The sequence below is a fragment of the Aphelocoma coerulescens genome, chromosome 4 (assembly GCF_041296385.1).
Source record: "Aphelocoma coerulescens isolate FSJ_1873_10779 chromosome 4, UR_Acoe_1.0, whole genome shotgun sequence".
NCBI classification, from domain to species: Eukaryota; Metazoa; Chordata; class Aves; order Passeriformes; family Corvidae; genus Aphelocoma; species Aphelocoma coerulescens.
Genome location: NC_091017.1, coordinates 79,544,886 through 79,554,648, shown reverse-complemented (window position 1 = coordinate 79,554,648; position 9,763 = coordinate 79,544,886). Strand labels below are relative to the sequence as shown.

At 48.7% G+C, this 9,763-nt stretch overlaps 1 long non-coding RNA gene across 1 annotated transcript; it reads right to left on the bottom strand.

Annotated features, from left to right (window-relative positions):
• Positions 1 to 4,757: 4,757 nt before the first annotated feature.
• Positions 4,758 to 8,734, bottom strand: LOC138109218 (uncharacterized). Its single transcript, XR_011150356.1, has 3 exons — positions 8,629 to 8,734; positions 5,836 to 5,959; positions 4,758 to 5,032 (listed from the first exon to the last, which is right to left on the bottom strand). It is a non-coding gene; the product is annotated as an uncharacterized lncRNA (long non-coding RNA).
• Between the last annotated feature and the right edge of the window lie 1,029 nt (positions 8,735 to 9,763).

Below are 9,763 nucleotides of genomic sequence, written 5' to 3'. Positions count from 1 at the left end.
TATTAAAACCTTTATGAATACAGCATATTATCTGTCCATGTGCCTTCAGGCATTTTCTGTTCCTTTTTTGCTTTTAAAGCATTTAATCTTGCAACTGCTCATCATTTTCAGAGCCGGTCTTACAACTCAGGAGAATGTGTGAAAATTGGAGAAACTGGAGTGAGCCAGCGTCAGAAGAGCTGAGGATTCACTCTTCCCACCAATGGGGACTTGCAGGATGGGAACTATCCTCAGTGGGATGTTTTCTGGGGTATTCTATTGGAAATGGCAAGTTCCCATGCTGGGACTCTCATCCCTTTCTTGGAGAGCTGCTCCTGGCTGTTAGAAAATGCATTTTCCATGCCAGTCTGTTCTTCCTTATATTAATCCCATTACTCTCAGCTCTCTCATCTGTGCCACCCCTGAATCACTTATTTCTTGCTTGCAGCCCTTGTCTGCTTCCTAAGTGCCAAAGAGAAAACTGTGCTGCTTTTTTCTTTCTTGTCAAAACACTCTAAAAATCAAAATCTTCATTTATTTCTAGGCTTGACAGCAATGTTTTACTTCTCATGAAACCACTTGGGCCCCTATAAAGCATAAAAAGAGCTCAGGTCTTCATAGACTTCCCACTTGTATGTCTCCCAGTAGGAGACACGGACCAGGATGTTGGAGCCCTGTCCAGAGGGATCCCAGACTCACAGAGAAAGGCTGGAGTTGGGGGACGCTCTTTTCTATCTCTCTGCTGACACCAGAGTAATTTTGTGTGAGTAATGGAAGAGGAGAAAGGTTCTTCATTTTTTTCTGTGTTCTGAGTGAATGTTCTGCACTATCAGCTTGAGCTGTTCCCAGTGTCACGTTAGTGATTACTTGTGACCTTAGTGATTACTTAAGTGCTTCACACTCGGCTGAACAGCTCCACCACAACACCACAGAGCCCTGAACCATGTTAAGATACCAGCCAGTCTTGTTGCTATGGCAGGGGAGAAGTGGTTCCAGTTTAAGCAGTGGTGTGCAGATTCTAAGGCCCCTCAGATTGTCCCAATGGGCTACAGCCTGGGGTTGAAGGTATCCTATGGGTCCGCAGGGGCAGGTTGGTGCAGTCACTGACATTTCCAGTAAAACAGGGTTTCACCAGTTACTCCAGCAATCTCTCTGCCCAGATTCTGCAGGGCTTTTGCCTGGCAAAAATAATTTGGCTTGAATTTGTAAATAGTCTGGGATCTTGATTTTGGCAAATTTATCCTTACTGAGAAAGCTTCTCCTGGCTCCAGTACAGCTTGTGGAAGCTGGGCTGCTCCAAATGCTGTCATGGGGAGTTGCAAAGCCTTCCCTGAGCAGTTTGGAAGGAGAGCCCCGTGGCTTGAGTGGGGCTTCTCACCACGGGAAGATTGGAGCCAAATCACTTGGAGAGCAGAAGATCTGCTCAGTTGGAAGGTGCTACAGATCCAATCTGATGAGTGATACACAGGGTGATTACATCCAGCTCCGAAGGGATGCTCAGAAGGGGATGATGTGGAGCTGCCGAGAAGGACAATGGCCCCTGGGCTATGCCAGCACTGGAGTGGCAGCAGGCCCAGGGCAGTGCCCGTCCCCTGTGCTGGCACTGCTGGGGCACCTCCAGTGCTGGGGGACAGCTCTGGGCCCCTCCTGACAAGAGAGACCTGGAGGGGCTGGAGCGTGCCCAGGGAAGGGAAGGGAGCTGGGAAGGGGCTGGAGCAGCAGGAGCGGCTGAGGGAGCTGGGAAAGGGGCTGAGCGTGGAGAAAAGGAGGCTCGGGGAGACCTTGTGGCTCTGCACAACTCCCGGACAGGAAGGGGCAGCCAGCTGGGGGTAGGGATTTTTGCTGCCAGGGAACAGGGACAGGATGAGAGGGAACAGCGTCAGGCTGGGCCAGGGGAGGGTCAGGCTAAATATTAGTGAAAATTAGGGAAAGGGTTGTCCAGCCCTGGCACAGACTGTGCAGGGAAGTGGTCCCCATCCCTGGAGGGATTTAAAAGCCATGTGGATGTGGCATTTGGGGACATGGCTTAGTGTTGGTCCTGGCAGTGCTGGGGTAGCAGTTGGACTCAATGGTCTTGGAGCAGTTTTCCGACCTAAATGAGTTTGTTGTTCTATGGTTTGTGAGAGGATCACATCCTGGGGAAACCCCTGGCAATTGCGATGTGATTCCACAGCTCTTTACGAACAGGACTTGATGCATGGAGAAGTGTCTGTGAGGGAGCAGAGGTGGTGTTGGTGGCAATGCCTGCACAGCAGCAGGCTGGTGGCGGCGGGGTTTGCAGAACAGCCAGGAGATGGAGCCCACATACAAGACACCACAGGTTCCAACCTCCTTCCCATGAGCCGGTACACCTTCCATTATCCCAGGGTACTCCAAGCCCCATCCAACCTGGCCTTGAACACTCCCATGGATGGGGCAGTCACAGCTGCTCTGGCCAGCCTGTGCCAGGGCCTCACCACTCTCGCAGGGAGGAATTTCTTCCCAATATCCCATCTAACCCTGCCCTCTGGCACTGGGAAGCCATTCCCCCCGGTCCTGTCCCTCCATCCCTCGTCCAAAGTTCCTCTCCAACTTTCTTGTAAAACCCCTTTTAGGCATGCAGCCTGATCTCACCTCTGCCAGTCCATGTTGAATGCAGACCATCAGCCTGGTGTGGGGGTGCTCTGGTGAGGGGCAGCTCTGGGCATCCCCACGTTAGGAGGTTTGCAGGATGGCTCATCCCACCTCTCCATCTTCTCAAGGGCAAAGATGACTGATGGCCTTTTCTTGTTGTTTTCAACACCCCTGACTGTCACACGCATCCAATGACCCAAATGCAGTCCCCTTGCACAAGGGGCACACACTGGGTCGTGAGTGGGCTCAGCTCACACATCTGGCCTGAGTAAAGGGACACATGTGCTGCTCTCATGACAAAATAGAGGGTCCTCTGCTGTGTGGTCACATCCCCCACTTGTGACAAGAGGGCTGGCTTTGGGGCAGAACCTTGTTACGAAACCAATGGAAAAAGGAGGAAGAGCACCATTCCCTGGAGTCCACAGGTGGTTTGTGGCCTCAGCCTGCAGAGTTTGTGGCCCAGCATGGCTGGAAGGTTCCCTGCTGCTGTCACCTCCATAAAATACACCCAGGGTTGCACTGGCCTGATTTTTCTCTGCCTCTGCTGTCTGCAGAAGCACAGTCCTGGCTGTGGCTCTCACAAAAACCAACCTCCCCCTGAAAGGCTGGTTTGCTCACACCATAGACAAGGTGGTGTGTCCTTCTGCTGTGACAAGCATGCAGGAAGAATTTGGGAGCTTCCACATCATTACCTCCTGGCTCAACAAGACACCCCGAGATCTGGAGACAGAAAATCATCCCTGACTTTTAGGTCATCCTTCCTGAGGAAGGCTGTAGGTACCTCTTGCCATGGCTGGGCACTCAGCTGCCTTGTCTCAGCATCTCAAGGCAAGTGGTCCTTCAGCCACAGAAACAACAAAACAAGTGTGAGACCATGCGTATAAGCTTGAGATTAAGCCATCTTTATTTTATCATCCATAACACACTCATGCCTCCCTCCAGACAGCACTTTTTCTTGGCTATTAGGTCTTCCTCTTGATGCCAAATGACCAAAGACAAGGAAAATCCTTTCCGGAACTGAAGCGCCTGACTTGGGCTAATCACTAATATTCCATTAAACAAAAAGGACTGGATTTCACCAGTTGTTATTTTATATTTTCACAAGAAAACAGGATTTTCTTGGTGTGGGACATCTGCTCAGTGCTATCAGATGCTCTGCAGCAGAGCAGCAGGACTAGGATCCAGGACTGAAACTCCTCCAACCCCATCCCAGCCATAACTGTGATGGGTGTCAGTGAAGTTTTTCAAGTTAGATCATCCCCATCTCTTGCTCAGCTTCCCAAAGAGCTTCTCTCTTCACTGTGAGGATGTTCTGTGCAGGAAGGTGGGAACAATGGGCCTATCCCCAGCACATTAGAGCCTGGATCCAGACCAGTTTGAGTATAAAACATCTCCTAGAGATTCCTGCTTCCCACAGCTCCCTCTGGGGAGGATCGCCCCAGCACATCCCGCCCGCCTGTGGGGCCCCCTGCTCATAATGCCCCTTTATAAGGCTTCACAAAGGCCTTCTTGGTTCATCTCCAGGCTGCTCCGAAAGGTTGCCAAGGGTGTCTTTGCAAACAATAAGGGGCCTGTGTTTGTAAGGCGACTGCAGTCACGAGTGCTTTTTTTGTGACCTGCAAATGAAAATAGTTCCTTCTTTCCCACCAGATCTTCTGCTGTGTCTTCAAGTCACCTCCGAAGGCTGGAGCGGTGTGGCGGCCATGGGGCTGCCAGGGGTGAGCAAGCTCCCTCCCTTTGCTGACATCCTTCCAGCTGCGTCCTGTCATGAGCTTTTTCTTGCTTGTGCAGTCCAAGAGGCTCAAAGAACACTTGGCATGACCTGGAAATGCTGTTCATGATGTAATTTTGTCAAGTGATTCAGCAAGCTGGATGGAAATCTGCTGGACTCCTTGGGATGTGGATCTTCCCTAACCATGCCACCAGACCAGGCTGCTTAGTGCCAGGAGACATCCCAGTGAAAGGATCTCGGAGGGTGCTTGAATACATCCCCCAGCTGAGGCCACAGCTGCACAGGCACATGGCACACTGCATTTCTGCTCCAAAAATCATTAAGTCACTGAGCTGTGGAAAATCAGTGCCACCAAAAGAATTTGGGGTGTCCAAGGTTCTGCAGTACTGGGAGGTGTCAAAAGGGCCTTGCAAGGAGAGGATTTACTGTGCAAATGAATTTTAATTATATAAAATAAATGAAATATTTACTATGAACATCCTTCCTGGGAGAGTGCTGAGGCCCTGGTACAGGCTGCCCACAGAAGCTGTGGCTGTCCCTGCTTCCCTGGAAGTGTTCAAGGCCAGGTTGGATGGGGCTTGGAGCACCCTGGGACAGTGGAAGGTGTCCCTGCCCATGGCAGGGGAATTTAAAGGATAACCTTTAAATTCCCTTCCAATACAAACCATTCTGTGATTCTATGATTTCCTGGGCTCAGCCTCCCAGTGGCTGTAAGAGAAAAGGTTTTATGAAAGTCGCATTTCTCCTTCCAACTCAAGCAGTTGTATGTGTGGCAAATTCGGAAAACTCAACATTATTTAATTTTTTAAGCTCAAAGACACTTTTGGGGTGGCACAGGAGGGGACTTGGTGTTGGACTAGACTTAAAAACCCTCACATCACAGCCAGGCTACCTTAAGGGAACAGAGAGCCAGGGCAAAGCCTGCCCAACCTCAGATTCTTCTCTAACCACAGCCTGCTCAGAGACTTCCTTCTGTCTCTAATCGCTGCCCTGTTTTGAAGGTGGTTGTTAAAAAATATTAAAAACCTTCATGGAGGCAGGTAGCTGAGAACAGAGCTCAAAGCACTCAGGCATGTGTGCCTTGGAAGCGAAGATCTACATGTGCCCACCAAGGAGGTGAAACAAGTGGTCTAGGGCAGGAGCAGGCAGAAAAATGAGGCATATATGGCTCCATCGAGGAGCTGAAGGACATGGGAACAGTTTGTGTGACTCAATATGGTGTTAAGGCTAAGACAATGCCTGATGAGTGCAACCTATCTCAGGCATCCTCAGGATGGAGGGAGGAGAACACAGAGCAGTCCAGGCAGAAAGTAAGCAGCTCATGCACACAAAGCATGCTCTGGCTTCCCAGACTTCCAGGAGTCCAAATAAAACCCACAGCCTGAAGGTGACAGAGCAGAGAAATGGGCCTAACTACTCAAAAAGAATTTAAATAAAAAAGTTGCAAGAGGGTTGCTATAGAACAAAATCGCATCAAAGGTTGTACAGATGGATAGTTCCTCAGGACAAACCTAGTCCTCCTGTTGTGCTCCTTCCCAGGATCCAGCTGAGCTCTTCTTTCCCCAGGCTTTCCTACATGGCCAGTGCATCTGTTCCATATCTTCAACTCTCCAGATTGCAGATGGGCTTAGGAAGCTATAAATATTTAAGAGAACTTGTCTAGAACTGGTTGTATACAAATAAATTTTAAAGTGCTCCTGTAAAGCTTTCTACTGTCTTGGCAGTGGGGGGGATGACAGAGGAGAGACAGACTTCTTACAGATTCACAGCAAAGGGACAAGGTACAATATGCAGGAAAAAGAAATCCAACTGGATATAAGGAAGGAAAAATGCACCATGAGGGTGACTGAACAGAGGAAGAGGAACAGGTATTTTAGGAATCTGTGTAATGAGGTGAAACCACTGATCAGTGGTTTCGAGGCAGGTGTATGAAGGCTTAACCAACCCTCATCAACACCCTGTCTTGAATTGTTATTTGTACTGCACAGGTAGAGGTGTTGGGTTAATGGTTGAAGTCAATGATCGTAGAGCTCTCTTTCAACCTAAATGATTTCATGATTCTGAACCTGAGCATATTATAACATATCTGATCACCAAACCAGCAGAAAAAAAGCCTGACCAAGAAGCTTTACAGTTTCTTGGAGCCACCTATGGCTGGAGCAACACTTTATGTTAATTTGCTAAATTAACAACATCTCTAGATGATTTCCTCCCTGGTTGCAGAGGACCTTCCCATCAGAGCCTCTCCTCCATGCTGCCTTTGCCTTGTGGTCCATCAGAGGTCATTCCAGAGGACATCACCACAACCTCTGGTGCATGGGGAAATGTGGAGACAACAGACAGTCCCCTAACCCTGACAGACGAATCATGCTGAGGGAATCCCAGCTCTGCAGCCAGAATGGGTTTCCTGGGAAAAGGGAAGAGTTTCACCCTTGGGCTTTGAGGGAACAGTGTTGAGGCTGCTCAGACATGGAAAAGGCATCGCCAGGAGCAAGAAAATGTCCAGCTATCTGCATTGACTTTCTTCCAGCACATGAACTCATGTGGTGGATTTCTGATCAACCAAGCAAACCAAAACCTGAGTTTACCTGCTAAAGCCTGGGAGAGTGGAGAACTCCACTCTGCGGGTATAGAGATCCAGGGATGTAAAATTCATGAGCACATGTTGCTGCACACTCCTCTGACCAACTCTTCTCAACCTAGTATGTGTTTTCCCTGTCTTGCTCCCTGAGCAAGATCATCTATTAAGGATCCTAAATGGCTGAACACATGCTTGTCTCCTAGTGAACGACAAACAAAACCAGATGACCCATGAATGAAAAATAAGGTGGTGACATGCTCTGAGCAATAGTGTTCAATGATAAAGAGATACTGTCATGGCAGGATGGATTGTCCTGCGATAAAAAAATCAGTCCCAGGAGTGATGGACTTGGCTTGCAGACTCAGCTCTTGAGCAACCCTGATATGGGCTTAAATACATCACTGCAAGAAATCATCAGGGCTGAGAATAGACCAGAATCCACAATGGCTGTGCAATGACTGAGCATTGTTCCCACCAGGTGTTCATTAGCTTGGTGTGGTGAGTTTAGTGGCCTCCCTATACTGGAGAAGCTACTTCAGCAAAGCTGTTGGGAGTAACTGCCTCTTTTCCTGGTAATTTGGTGGAGGATTTGGTGATGGAGACTAAACCCCTCCCTCCCTATAAAGTGCAGAGCTGTGGTAGGAAGGCTGGGTGTGAGATGAAGTGCTTAGATAGAGAATTGTTCTGCTGGCAAGTCCTCCAGGGTTTAATTTATATATACCATAAACTCATTTGCATTGGGAATATTCCCTCCAGACTCACAGCAAGGGGTTTTGGCATGGAGTAAAGCACTGAGGCACAGTAACCCCTAGCTCACTGAGCTCAGATGTGCAATCAATCCATAACCATCTCTTGGGCTGATCTGGCACAGAGAACTCACAGAGAAATTGGAAAGATTTGTCTTTGGATTGTGCTGAATCCATATTTTCACTCCATTACTTTGTTAATTGCAGTACCTGAGGATTGTGGAAGAAAAAGGAGAACCAGTGGATTTACATTCCAGTCCTGCTTGCAGGACTTTCCTCTATTTTCTCCAGGATTATTGATAGGAATATTTTGCTCAGGATTCAAGATATGCCTTTGATGGACAATCAGCAGAAGAGGGACTAGGGTAATATGACTCCTGGGCCTAAATTTTGAGCCATCTCAGACCCAAGCTGGGAGGTCATAGCTGATCACAGTGACCTAAAAAGCGCACCTTGCCTTATCAGCCCTATGGGAGGGATGTCCTCTTAGAGTGGCACAACCCACATGTCCTTTGTGGCTGTAACTTCAGATGCTGCAGTAAGACCAGGTAGTATTATTATTAATCATTGAATGGTTGAAAAGGACCATAAAGACCATCTCATTCCAACCCCTGCCATGGGCAGGGGCACCTTCCACTAGACCAGGGTGCTCCAAGCCCCATCCAGCCTGGCCTTGGACACTTCCAGGGATAGGGCAGCTACAGCCTCTCAGGGCAGCCTGTGCCAGGGTCTCACCACACTCACAGGGAAGAATTTCTTTCCAATATCCCATCTAACCCTGTCCTCTGCCAGTGTGAAGCCATTCCCCCTTGTTTTGGCAATCCATGTCCTTGTCCAAAGTCCCTCTCCAGCTCTCTTTGTGCCACTTTAAGCACTAGAAGGGGTAGTAAAATCTACTTGAAGCCTTCTCTTCTCCAAGCTGAACACCCCAGCTCTCTCAGCCCACTAATTAAAACTTAGTTATTATGGTTACTTACTAATAACTAGTAAGAGATCAGGCTGCTCTCACAGAGAGAAACACCTTCTTCCATGGCAAGTATGCTCCTCCAGGGGAAACTTAAAACCATTTCCTTTCAAGATGGTCATCTCTTCTACCCAGCTTACTGACGGAGAGGGCCCTTATTAATCCCCTGAAAATCTCAGCCCCTGACTCACAAATTCTTTGCAGCTGTGTCCTAAATCTGGGCTCATCAAAGCCCTGGCAGTCAGTGCAGCCCAGCTGGGAGATAGGATAAATATCCCATCATTTCTATCACATTTCATAGCTCCCATAGCTGAGACTGGGCTATTAGGAGATACTGCTCAGAGAGGGGAAGCATGAGGAAAAATTGCTGCCTTAGAAAGATACAAGGAATTATTAGGGGAAAATAGCACAGGGTCCTGCTGGCATTGCCAGTCTGAACATAGACACAGATAACAGCCCTATGCATGCTGGAGATAAATCTCATCTGTGGCTGCGTGGATGTGAGACCGGATGTAGAACACAGATGTAAGGACAGGAGCCAGGAATTGTATCCTTTTAGCTGGGTCAAGGACATTGGGATAAACACAATGCGCAAGAACATTTCTAGTGAGATGCTACAGGAGCTTTCCCAGCAGGTATCAGGAATAGTGTGGCCAGCGGGACCAGGGAAGTCATTCTTCCCCTATACTTGGCACTGGTGAGGCTGCACCTTGAGCACTGTGTCCAGTTCTGGGCCCCTCAGTTTAGGAAGGACGTTGAGATGCTTGAATGCATGCAGAGAAGGGCAACAAGGCTGGTGATGGGCCTGGAACGCAAGCTGTATGAAGAGCAGCTGAGGGAGCTGGGGCTGCTTAGCCCAGAGAAAAGAAAGCTGAGGGGGGACCTTATTTCTCTCAGCAACTGCCTGAAAGGAGGTTGTTGCCAGGCAGGGGTCGGTCTCTTCTCCCAGGCGACCAGTAACAGGATGAGAGGTCACAGCCTCAAGCTGTGCCAGGGGAAGTTTAGGCTAGGTATTAGATAAAAATTCTTCACAGAAAGAGTGGTTTGGCATTGGAATAGGCTGCCCAGGGAGGTGGTGGAGTCACCGTTCCTGAAGGTGTTTAAAAAAGAAACACATTAAGAAGATCGCCAAGAAAAAAATTTAAAAT